The following is a 12802-nucleotide window of genomic DNA, read 5'->3' as shown; positions in this document are numbered from 1 at the left end:
CCTGGGCTCTCGCTCATATGTTAGGATCTTAATGTTGACGGTGACCCTTGCACTGGTGTGCCCTCTGACTCCCATAGCAGCCCTCTGACCCCAGCAGGAGGAGCCCTTTGAAAAGTGAAAACCTGTGACCCAGGGCGCTCAAGAAGGTATGCCTGGAAGCGGGATCCCTGACCCCAGCCAGTCCTCTTTCCTGGTGCTCCTTCCCTCCAAAGACTAGGCCTAATTAACTGCTATGATCCAGCCGCAGGTGTGGGTAACAAGGATGGGACAGAAGCAAAACCCAAGGAAAACAACCCTAGACATCACAAGGCAAAGTGTCAGATGTCACCCTGACCGGGGGGCCCACCACGGCACCGTGGCTTCTGTGGGATTCCCTGTAGCAGAAGTGTCCTTCCGTCCTCACCAGGACTCCACGCGAGACTGGCGTTTCAGCGGCCACTTCAGGGGGCACAGAGTCAGATGCATGATGTAATCCCAGCACCCAGCGCAGCATGAAATCTGCTGGCTGGTAAGGGCGCCCTCATGTGTTACTATGGGGTAATGTCAACTTGGTCTTCGCAGCAGCAATGCAATTCCCCTTGGCATTTCTCTCCTTCCTGCATTTTTCTCCTCCCTGCGTTTGTCTCCTTCTCTCTTGCCTGTCAGACCACTTTATGTGCTTGGAGAAGAAACACAGGCTGGGCTACTGAGTGTGACTCCTCTAGCCAGACTGAACGTTTTGTCCCTTTACACTCCACACATATTTACATGCTTAAAAATTATTGAGGATCCCAGTATGCTTATGTGGGTTAAATTTAATGATTTATACTATACGAGAAACTGAAACTGAGAATTTAAAATTAATTATTTAGTAATCCATTTAAAATAGCAACAACAAACCCTATTAACACAATATTTTAATGAAAAATAACTAGGCTTTTAAAAACAAACAAAAAAGAGTGAAAAGCATGGCATTGATTTACACTTTTGCAAGTCTCTCTAATGTCTGACTTAGTAGGAAATAGCCAGATTCCTATATTTGTTTCTGCATTCAGTCTCTAGTCATGTCACATGTCATGTAGCCTCTGGAAAACTCCACTGTACGCTCGTGAGAGAATGAGTGAGAGGAGCAGCTCACATCTTAGCATTATTATGAAAATGGTTTTGACCTCAGCACCCCCTGAAAGGGTCTTGGAAACCCCTAAGGGGCCCTGGACCACTTTGAGAACTGATGAATTAAGGATATGGTCACAGGCTTCCTAGGTGGTGCAGTGTTTAAGAATCTGCCTGCCAATGCAGGGGACACAGGTTCGATCCCTGCTCCAGGAAGATCCCACATGCCACGGAGCAACTAAGCCCGTGTGCCAAAAAAAAAAAGAATATGGTCACATGAGCCACAGGCCTGGGTATGGATCTGGAATCTAAAAAAATTTTAATGGCTGTTTTTGACACTCAGTTTCCCTTTGCTTTGCTATGCAAATACTGTAGGTTGCACTGAGAGGGGCAAGGTTCAAGCGCCTGCAATGTTCTGGGCTCTCTGCTTTCTGCTTCCTTGGGCTGTCTAGTCAAGGCCTCGAACCCTAAGCTTCACCAGGATTTAATCCCTCTTTTCACATAGTAGACAGTGGCCTGCAATGTCTTTCCCATCAGAGAAATCTCTAGTGATGGGGATTTTAGACACATGGAAGAGCACCAAAGGGGACTTCTTAGGGCAGGAGATTTGGGGTGTATTCACAGCAGTCTTTGTCCCCCGGGGCTAGCCCTGTGACAGTGTCAACTGAGATGTCTAGGAAGGAGGTGGTTGGTAGTGATACTCAGAGCCTTGGCAAAGGGGGCTCTGGAGTCTGGCTGGTGTGGTTCTGAGATAGTCACTTACTAGCTGGGTGACCTTGGGAAGTCTCTTTGTCCTTCTCAACTTCGGTTTCCTCATCTATAAAACTGGACTAATTGTACCTACCTTCCCGGCTGTGGGGGAATCAGTAGCTGTGGAGCCCCAGCGGTATCATTTCCCAACTGTGTGTGACCCGGGCAAGTTCATTTTAGGAAGACTTGACTTTCAAAATATTTCTAGTCTCTGACTGCTTCTCACATCTATTCTGTTATCATCCCTGCCCCAGCCATCATCATCTTTTGTCTGAATTAATTCAGGAGACTCCTAACCTGTCTCTCTGCTTCCACCCCAGCCTTCCAACTGTGGTCAACTGTCCATATAGTGACCAGAATTAATTCCTAAGTCAGGTTATGTGATAGCTCTGCTTAAAACCCTCTAAAGGCTTCCCCTCTCACTCAGAACACAACTCAAGTCCTTACAGGGGCCTTCTAGGATTTGCAGGTTTGGCCCTGTTTCCTCTCGGACCTCAGCTCCTACCTCTTACCACTGTATGTCCCAGCCATACTGGTTGCTTCCTGTTTCTTCAACATGGCAGATATCCTCTGACCTCAGGACATTTGCACATACTTCCCTCTTCCTGGAATCTTGCCCCCAAATATCACGTGATTTGTTTCTCATTTCCTTCAGGCCTTTGTTCAAAAGTCCCCTTTCAGAGAGGCTTCCTCTGGACACCCTATTTAAAATAACACCCCACCAATTAGTCCTTGGCATCTTACTCTGCTTGATTTTACTCACCACGTAGTAGGTGCTCAGTGTTTGTTGAATTGGATTATCTGGGCTGTAAATTCTCCATCTTTATTTTTAGGTATTTATTTATTTTTGGCTGTGCATCACGGCGTGTGGGATCCTAGTTCCCCAACCAGGGATTGAACCTGTGCCTACTGCAGTGGAAGTGCAGAATCCTAGCCACTGGACCTCCAGGGAATTCCCCACTTCTCCATCCTTAAAATGAAAGGATTGGACTAGAATTCTCAGGGTCCTGCTAGCTCTAACCTCCCATAACTTTGTTTATAACCCTGTGTTGGAAAATGACTCGTGAACAAGAACACCATTGTATCTATAAATATGTTTTTCTGATTACATTTAATGAATTAGTTAACACTATGAGTAACAGCCCTGTTACAATCTCCTGATTCAGCAGACATCACAGGAGCAAGACCCCTGCCCATCTCAGTGCAGGGTAAGTTCTTTGGGTGAACAGAGAAAAGGGAACCTGAGCTCCAGGATAACCACCATGATTTTTTTTTTGTTGTTCTAGATCTGTACCCAGACCTGTGGCTCACATGACCACATTCTTAATTCAGCAGTTCTCAAAGTAGTCTGGGCCCTCTTGGCGGTTTCCAAGACCTTTTCAGGGAGCCCCAAGGTCAAAGAGGAACTGGCAGCAGCCCAATTCCTTTCCTGGACTCCTGGCTCTTCTTTTCCTTTGGAGCAGCCAGAGTGACCTGTATCCAATGCCACCTGACCTCCTCCCTTCCAGGTACTTCCCAGGACCTTTCCCAGCATCTCCACAGAGGTACTCTCATGGCAGGTAGACAGAATGGTGTCTTCTACCTGGGGGCACATCCTGAAGCAGCCCACCGCAGCTCCGATGCAGTGGAAGTCTCCTGTTTCTGCTTTAAATGCATGGGGATTTTGCATTATAGGTTCCATGAGATAACCATTTTTAAACAGATACATTTTGTACTTAATTATGTTACTCTCAAGGAAACTCAGTAAAGGCAAGTCCCATTTATCTTGTGATTTCTGGATTCCCTTGAATATCATCAAATGCTTCCTGAAGCAGAGGTGCCACCCCCTCCCCCCTCCCCCCGCCCAGCCCCGTTTCATTTGAGGAACAGTAATATCCGGGAAAAGTTCTCAGTGGGGCGCTGGAGGGCCTCCCTGCCCCGATCTTGCCGGCGACCCTGCCTGGGAGCCTGGGGCCTTGCACGTCTAATCTTTGTCCCATTCTGGCTCCTCTCTCCCCTTGGAAGTCTCCCGTCCCCTGGGATGGGTCCCCCTGGGTCTCCGGTGTCGTTCCCTCCCGAATACGCCTCTCCTGCCCCTGCCCGCTCTTCGGCATTGGTCACTCCACTGTGCGTTCTGTCCCCTCGCTCGAGGTTCGCGCCCTTGGCGGAGAGCGCACCACGTAAAGTAAGCCGATTCTTTGCACTTAGTGATGCTCCGTGAGGATCAGGCCTGTGGAGTCAGGAGGTGCTTGGTCGGCGGAGCTGCCGGGCCTGGCGGGGCGCGCGAGGGACAAGTGGCCAGTCACCCGGTGCCCCGCAGTTCCCGCTCCGGCCGCACGGTGGGGCGCGCTGGGCGGGAACGCGCGGCCCGCGGCACCTCCGCACCCCCGCAAGCCGGATGCCCGCTGCCTTCCCGCCTCCCTCCGGGCGTCTCCCTCCGGGAAGGGCAGACTTGAGCGAGCAGGAGACGTTTGGAGGCGTGGGGGCAGAGGCGATGCGGAGGGCAGAGCCTATGGGGTGGGGTTCCTCTCCCCGCTGCTGGGGCCCTCACATCTTGTCGATGCCTTCTGGGAGGCAAACAGTGACAACGGCCATCGTTGTCCCCTGACGGCCTCCCCGTGTCATCTTGGGCCTGAAAGCTGCAGTGAGGGTGCTTTGCCAAGAACAGCTGTGTGAACCCTGAGTAATGGCTGCACCGGTCTGGGCTTGGAGGCCACATGTGAAGAAAGTAAAGATGCAGCTGAGATGCTACTGGAGAGGACTCAACAGAAGGCCAAGGAAGGGTGTGCTGCGTGCAGTGGGGGCACACAGTCGCCCCTAGGACGACTCCTGGGGTCTCTGGAGCAACAGCCAGAACTCCACGTGGACCCAGCCCTGGCCAGAACCCCCGCTGGGACCACGTCCCCTGCAAGTGTATTGTTTCCTCTTAGGCCCTCAGAGCACTGTGGGCTGGGAGCCAGGCCCGCAGGGGCGTGGATGGTGCACTGATCATCTGAGTTCCAGCAATGTCAGGGGAACGTCCTGCAACCTTTGCAGGGCCTTCCTTGGGACCTTTGCGTACCCGGGTCATCTCTGACCTGTAACCAGCGTGCTTTCTTGGGGGAGGGGGTCAGGGACAGGGTAGGAGGACCGGCCTCCCAGCCCTCCCTGCACGTGGGCAAGTGCCTTCCCTACTGCCTGTAAATTTGGAAAAGAGGAACTTCCTTTTGTTGCCCAGTTCGGGAGGTGTGTGAGGGAGCGAGTGTTAATATTGTTGGAAACCAATTTCGAGGTGATTGAATGAGAGGCTTCCTGCTTACATTTCACTTTGATAACTGCCTATTACAACAGGCTGAAGTGACCAGGCGCACCAGCCAGAACCTTGGGTGTCTGCAGGTTCCCCTGGCTTTGAACTAGCACTGTCTGAGCTCAGGCTGTGATGCAGGGGGAGCTCCGGCACACATCCTCCGATGGACAGGTGACATCTCAGCCCCACTCCCTACCTCCCGTGCCACCTTCACACTTGGCCTCCCCAGCCTGGACTTTGACTTCCTGTATCCCGCCCTTCTTCGCCCTGCCTCTGCTCCGATGCCTTCTGCTCGTGTATGTTTCCTGGTTTTCTCCCCATCCCATCCCCTCTCCCAGAGGGAGGCCCACAAGGTCTCTGTCAGCCAATCCTGGGGGGCTCCAGCCTTGGTTTCCGATCTATCCACCCATCCCTTCTCTTGGGGAACCCTGCCCACGCCGCAGAATTGCCAGCCTTTTTGGAACCTGAGCACTGCTCAGGATCAGCTGTCCCTCTGGCACGTGGCACTGCCGGCCTCCCCAGAGTCTTCCTTGAAACTCCCAGCAGCCTTTCTCCTGACAGCCCATTGCACTAACATCCTCGCCACACGGGGCCACTGCCAGCCAGTCTCTCCTTCTGGCCTTCCTGTGTGTTCCCTAACTGGTGCTTGGACCTTGCCTCCTCAGCCAGACAGAGAGCTCCTGGAAGGAAGACCATGGCTCAACCTGCTACAGCATTCCCTCTGAGTGTCTGGCTGGGTGCTGGGCATAGAGGGGCACTTAGAAGACCTTGCCAGGTGTAACCTAAGAAGGCTGGATCAAGGTTGGGAACGGGGGCATGGGCTGAGGCTGTGGGACTGTAGGAACAGTGGTGGCCCTGAAGTTTTTGTAAATGACAGCAAACACCAATTGCAGGAAGGAAAAGAAACAGTTCTACGTTTAAAATAATAATAATAAAAATAAAAATAGAGAACTAAATCAGAGAGGATCACTGACAGGTCACCAGCTACAGCAACACCTCGCCTACCTGGAGCTGTTCAAATTCACAAAGGGAGCGTCCAGGGTCTCTGAGTAGTCAGGACTGATGTCATAAACCCCCGTGCACTAACGCTTGCATGCCTTACCCTGAGCTGAACCCCTTGGTACTCTGTACTTAGGAATCCCTGCTCTTATGAACATTTGTAACAAATGTGGGCATCTGGTTTGCAAATCGCAACAGATTAGGGGCACAGATCCAAGCGTTGTTTAAGCAGCATCGGGCTGACATTCTGACAGCACGGAGAGGTGACAGCTGACAGCCATAGAAAGGGATGAGGCGGATGACCTATCCAGGGCTATCAGCAAGACTCCCAAAGCCCAGCAGCCTGGGGCCACCCAGCAGGGGCACCGAGCCACACCCAGACAAATACGCCCTCTAAGCCTGGCAGCACTGTGCCGCTCAATATGGAAATAGTGTTCCTAATGATTAACCTTGAGTCACAAAGAAAAGTTCAGTGATAGTCAAATGACTCTGCTTAAGAAGTTAAGGAAGCACCCTATTCATTTCAAGTTAGTTTCCCTCCAGAACAGTTAAAACTTACTTTAGGAAGCTTAAAAGAAGACCTCCTTTGTTAACTAGGAAGCTGAGTGGTGGCTCCCATTTCTGGTTTCCTGAGCATTTTGTACACGTGCTCTCACTTGGGAGCTGCAAAATTTAGTACCACTTTAGAGACGAGGGCAGGTGACTCACTGAGGGTCCCATGGCCTAAGTGAAAGGGCCAGTGTCAATGTCAAGTGTCCTTGACATGTCCACCAGCTCCACTTCCTCACGTCTCTCCAGGATGACTCAGCCCCCCGAGGGCTCCAGATGGGTGTTACTGTCCTGATACTAAAAATGTCCTCTTCCTCAGCCATTCTCTTCCTTCCTGGTCTGTCACCCCACCACCCCCCAGCAGCCCAGGGCCACTGGGCATGACTTTCACCCGTGTCTCCCTTATTAGCACATCTTAGCGCTGGGCATCTCACCATTGATATCACTTTGGTTCAAGCGCTGGATCTCTTCAGATTGGTTCTTCAGGAAGAAATGTACTGGACACCTTATGCCATCAGCACCTCTAATCCAGGGTTAACCATTTACCAAGAGACAGTGTGGTCTAGTCATCTTTAGGGTCAAACATCCTGGTTTCAGATTCCTGCTCTGCTACCTACTAACTGTGTGGTCTTGGGAAAGTTACTGAATCTCTCTGTGCCTTGGTTTCCCCCAGCTGTAAAATGCAGATAATAACAATACTTAACCCATAGGGTTGTTGCAACTATCCAAAAAGTTAACATGAACAAAGTGCTTAAAACTGTGCCTGGCACTTAGTAAGCATTTGACAAACATCCGTTGTTACTGCTAACACAAGGCAGTTTACACAGATCATCTCCATAATCCGCTTCAAATCCTTTTTTTAGGATGAGACTGGTTATAAAGAATCTCAAATTGTCATACCAATCCACGAAGGTAGGTACGAGATTTCCCATCTTGTAGCCGAGGCGCCAGAAACACAAAGAAGAAAGTGACTGTCTCTAGGAAGAATACCGGGAGGTGGCAGAATTGGGATTTGTATCCGGGTGCTCTGGTCTGAATGTTTCTGTCCGCCCCCCACCCCTCACCCCCCGCCCCCTGAGGGAGAGTGTTAGGAAATGGAGGTGTCTCAGGGAAATTATTAGGTCACGAGGGCAGAGCCTCGTGAAAGGGATTAGTGCCCTTATGAGATGGGTCCCTTTCGCCATGTGAGATTACAACTTGAGGGCACTGGCTATGAGCCAGAGGCAGGCCCTCACCAAACGACATATCTGCTAGTGCCACGATCTTGGACTTCCCAGCCTCCAGAACGGTGAGAAATAAATGTTTGTAGTTAATAAGCCACTCAGCCTCTGGCGCTTTGTTATGTGATCCTGAACAGACTAAGACACTGGGTCTACGTGGCATTTCCACGTAGATCTTGTGATCTTTCCACGATATCATAACTGGCTCTCTCAGTAGAAAATTTCAAGAGAAGAACTTCCTCGGAAACGTAAGAGAGCAGTCTTCCCACTTCTGAAGACTGGAGTTCCTGCTTTCGAATCCTGCTTCGAGAGATCGAATCACCCAGATATTACGTTTTCAGAACCTGAGAAGGAAAGTTTGGGAGAAGGGAGTACTTTCTTTTTTCCATAGCAGAGAAGCCCAAGAGGCAAAGGTTGTCCATCATCCTTGTCCAGGGGTGTTCAGGTGACCCATCACTGTGTAACCAGCACCTCAAATCTTAGTGGCTTGAAACAATGTTAGTCTTTTCATTATCATCTCTCACTTTTTCAGGGCTGGCCAGGCTCAGCCAGGTGGCTCTCCTTCAGGGTCCTTCACATAGCTGCAGTCAGATGCTGGCTGGGCTGAGACTCATCTAGAAAGTCTCCTCACTCACATGGCTGGTGACTGGTGTGGGTGGTTAGCTGGGACCTGGTGGGAGCTGTGGACCAGAACACCTACACATGGCCTCTCCATGTGGCCTGGGCTTCCTCACAGCATGGCAGCTGGAGTCCAAGAGTAAGAGTCCCTAGAAAATAAAGTGGAGTCACGTGGCATTTTCCTGACCTATTTTTGGAAGTCACATAAGTGTCACTTCTGCAGTGATTTCTACTCATCAAGGCAGTCACAAAGTCCCACCCAAGTTCAAGGAGAGGGCAAGTGGACCACTACTCATGGGAGGAGTGTTAAGAGGAACATGTAATGTAGGATATACTGTGAAGGCCCTCTTTGGAAATTACAGTCTGCCATGCGGCAGGCTTTTCTGGAAGAACTCTCCATTTGAAGGAAAAGGTGATGAATGGCAAATTGAAGCTCTAACAAGGATCTCCGTCTGTAGTCATGTCTGACGATAGCTCCTTCAGGGAACCGGCCAGGAGAGACATGGCTGGCAGAGGGGTTTACTGCTTTGCCAAAGCTGTCATTGAAATAAATAGGGTTAGGCCTGCAGTGACTTCATCATCCAGACTGTTCTAGTAACATGTAATTTGCAGCCATGCTGTGACCAGCAAAGCTGCGGGAGTGGGAATGCCTGGTCACCTCCTGGACGAGTCTGTTTGCTGGAAAACTGGCAGGTCCTTGACTTTGTCCCAGAAGGCAGGTCTTAAATCCTCGCCTTACTTGCTTTTTTTATGCCGACAAACACTGGAGGTGATTTAGCTTTTGAAGTTCCTGAGTCAGCCAGAGCCCCAGGAAATGTCCTCCATCTTCCCCCAGCCCCTCTTTCTGAGGTCTCAGTCCCAAGCCTGGGAGCTCTGGAAATCCACTCAAACATGTTGAGAGTTTTCCTGCTGGAGAGCACATGTGCTGGGGCCTAGCTCCCGGGGGGCCTACGTCCAGCCTCCAGGCGGGCTCAGCATCTATCCTCCGTCCAGCGTGGCAGGCCCTGCTGAGGGGTGGCTCCTAAGATGTGAAGCACAAGATGGTGGAAAGACCACTACCCTGGCCGGTCCCATGGCTCCCTGACCCAGCCAGCTGCTGGCTTCCTTCTGGTCTCTCCCCTCCTGCTCCCTGGCCCTGGTGCAGGAAGCACAGCCTCCTCCTTACCCCGGCATCCAAGGCCCTCCCATGCAGACCAACCTGATATTGCCCTAGGCCCTTCCACTTCCGGCCTGAACAGTGAGTGACAGGGCTGGCCTTCCAGAAGGGTGGCAGAGCAGAGCATGCCTTCATCACATCCTTGAGGCTCACACTCTTGGGAGGACTTTCTGCTCTCGGGGGCCATGAGTGAGGCTGCAAGTGACCAGAGGGGCCAAGGCTCCAGTCCCCGGGGGAGGTGGGCTGCTGCTGCTAGCCTGGGATGTGATGTCACTGCCTCTGAGTTGCCTCTCTTGCCCCTGTGGAAGCTCATCCTTCTGTGGGCCCTCCTGATCCCATGGGGGTTCCTTTATTGAGTGAATTGCCTGTGATCTCAGCTCCTCACCTGGGAATTCTCAGTACGGAGCAGCAATGAAATCCAGAAGTTTCCTAAAGTCGTGGAATGACACCACCCAGAGCTAGAGAAATATTAATAACAACCATCAACTGTTTATTGAGCCTCTACTAGGTGCCAAGCACAACACCAGTGCCCTATTTTCAGTACGAACTCCTTACAATAACCCATTTTACAGATGAGACAACCAAGGCTCAGAGAAGTTAAACAGATTCCTCATCGTGTCATGCCAGTAAATGCTGGAGTCACTGCATGAATCTAGACCTGTGTGTTTGCAAACTCCTCAGTAGAAGCCATGAAGTATATTTCTGACATATCCTAGGCCTTGATAGATGGCCCCTGAGTCCATGAAATAACCCAGTCTAGAGCCTCCCATTTCATCCTCGGTCCCCTTTGCACAAGACCGAACCAGAACCAGTGGGTCTGGGCACGGGGAGGACAGTAAGAGTGGCAGGCAGGCTGGCAGGCTGGGGCTGATCTGGGGATGGGTTCCCCGATCATGGGGTCCAGCTGAAGCTGTTGTGGAGGGAAGTCAGGTCTTAGATGCTAAATGTCCAAAAAGATAAAGGAATTTCTGAAGATGACTCCACAAGGCTAGGGGTATAGCTGGCTATTTTGACTGTTTAGCTGTTACCCAGGGAGCGCCGTCCCCATGACTGCCCCTGAGATAGCTCTTCACTATCCTCTTCCCCCCAAGAGGTACTATCAGTGGAAGGTGTGTGGACTTTAGGTTCAAGTCCAGCCGCTTACTCGCTATGTAACCTCAGGAAAGTCATGCAACATCTCCATCTCTGAGCCTCAGTTTCTTCCTCTGTGACTGTGGGTAATAATACCCAGGTGCCTGTTGTTGGGAGAATGTGAGATCTTAGTCGTGAAGCCCGCGGTACCTGGCACATGGGAGGCATGTTATGCTGGCATCATTGTTCTGGACCCCCCAGAGGGCAGGACACTGTGCGCAGGTTGAGCAAGTCCCGGTCAGAGTGTGGAGGAGTCTGCACAGTCAGCAAAATTTCCAGCGCGAGCTTGGATGGGCTCACAGCACGGGCCTTCCTCAGCCGGCAGAGAGCAGCTGCCATGGAGGGTGGGGTGTTCCCTGAGGAAGTTCGGTCCAGTGAAGAGGAAATAAGAAATGGCTTTGCCCTGCACCCTCAATCAGGAAGGGCCAGGGCAGGGATTTGAACCCAAGACTCTCAACCACGTTTCCTTGTCCCAGACAGAGGAGAAGGAAAAAGTGAGCAGGCCCGATGGGTCCAGACCTCTGTTTGCTGGGAACCCAGCCCAAGAGGGGTTTGTGTGAGAACTGGGGAGAGTGCCCTGCCCTCACCCAGGGTTCCTGACGAGGACTGGAGCCCCGGACAGGAAAGGCAGGTTTCCGGCTGGCCTCGGGCTTTGGAGAGGCCAGGCCAGACCAAGAATTTCCAGCACAACAGGCCCACTCGCTGCTGCCGCCTCCGGCCAGGGCTGCCACTCACAGCCCTTAGACACGAGCACCCACCCCAGGACCCCGGCCCCACAGGCACAGTCACTGGTGTGTCAGAACATGGGAAACTACCTTCTCCCAAAGATCTGGAGGGAGGGAAGGACGGGCCTGTTGGATCCAAGGCTCTCCGACCACCCATCCTTTGCAGGTCTTACTCCACTCTCGTGCCCGGTGCTTCTCCAGATGGGTCAGGAGTGGTCTCTGGGTGGGGCGGTGGTACAGCCCATGCCCACTCATGGGAACGAGGGAGTTCCCGCGAGCCCCTCCACCACCGCAAGACAGCGTCTTGGAAGCCCCCATAGAGGGGGATGCGGGACCGAGAAGGGGCTGCCGTGGGCCGTTTGAGGCCTGGTTTGCCCAGAAGTGCCCATCAGAGGTGCCCTGGTGTTCCACCCCCGATGGCTCCCGCCCCACACGCAGCTCCCCCTACGTGGGGCCTGGCAGAGGCTAAAGGCCACGTTCCCACGCCGCTCCTCCTGGAGCCCGGCCAGGGCCCGGTCAGCGCCTTTCACTGCCGCGCCCGCTCAGAGCCCGGAGCACCTCGGGGTTTGGTCTGAGGGGAATCGGGCAGTTTCAGTTACCTGCCGACAGGGCCCACACAATCAATGCCTCTTTATTTCTTGAACAGTTCCATGCTTGCAGCAATGGGCCCAGGACAGACTTGCAGTCTCTTTCCATCCAGGCAAACCCCTGGGCTCCTGGTGGAAAGAGAGGTGTCCCTGAGTCCTTGACCATGGCCCCTGGTTGGGAGGGTGGGGGTGGGGTATTTGAACCACCTGAGGACCTGAATTCGTTTATTCATTCAGCAGTTACAAGTGCGCTTGAGTGGCGGGGTGCTGTGGTTGCCTTGGGGCACGGCAGCCGTCCACACAAACCCTGCAGAGCCCTGAGAGCTGACAGGAGCCGTGAGTTCTCTGTCAGTGAGAGGACTGGATGGAGCGGTCCTGAGGGGACCATCCAGCTGGTAGTGTGTCACCATATCCTAGTCTCTGCTAGGAGGAGCCTTAACCCCCAGGGCTGCTGTAAGCAGCCCCGCCATTCTGGCTGCCATGAGGGCGGTGCCCATATGCATGTTGACCGGCCGGCATGATTAGACCCAAAGTTGCCAGTGAGGACACTCTCTGGGGCCCCTGCTCCAGGCCCTTAAGTGGTTACTTAGCTGGAAGAAACTGACAGTCAAAGATGAGCAGCTGTCCAGGCGCCAGTCCTCCCCCTAGGGACCCCTTATCCCCCAGGGCCAGGTGAAGGAAGGGCTTGCCCTCCCATCCGCCATGGCCAC

This window comes from Hippopotamus amphibius, chromosome 7 (assembly GCF_030028045.1).
Source record: "Hippopotamus amphibius kiboko isolate mHipAmp2 chromosome 7, mHipAmp2.hap2, whole genome shotgun sequence".
NCBI lineage: Eukaryota > Metazoa > Chordata > Mammalia > Artiodactyla > Hippopotamidae > Hippopotamus > Hippopotamus amphibius.
Note: the sequence above shows the minus strand (reverse complement) of the source record.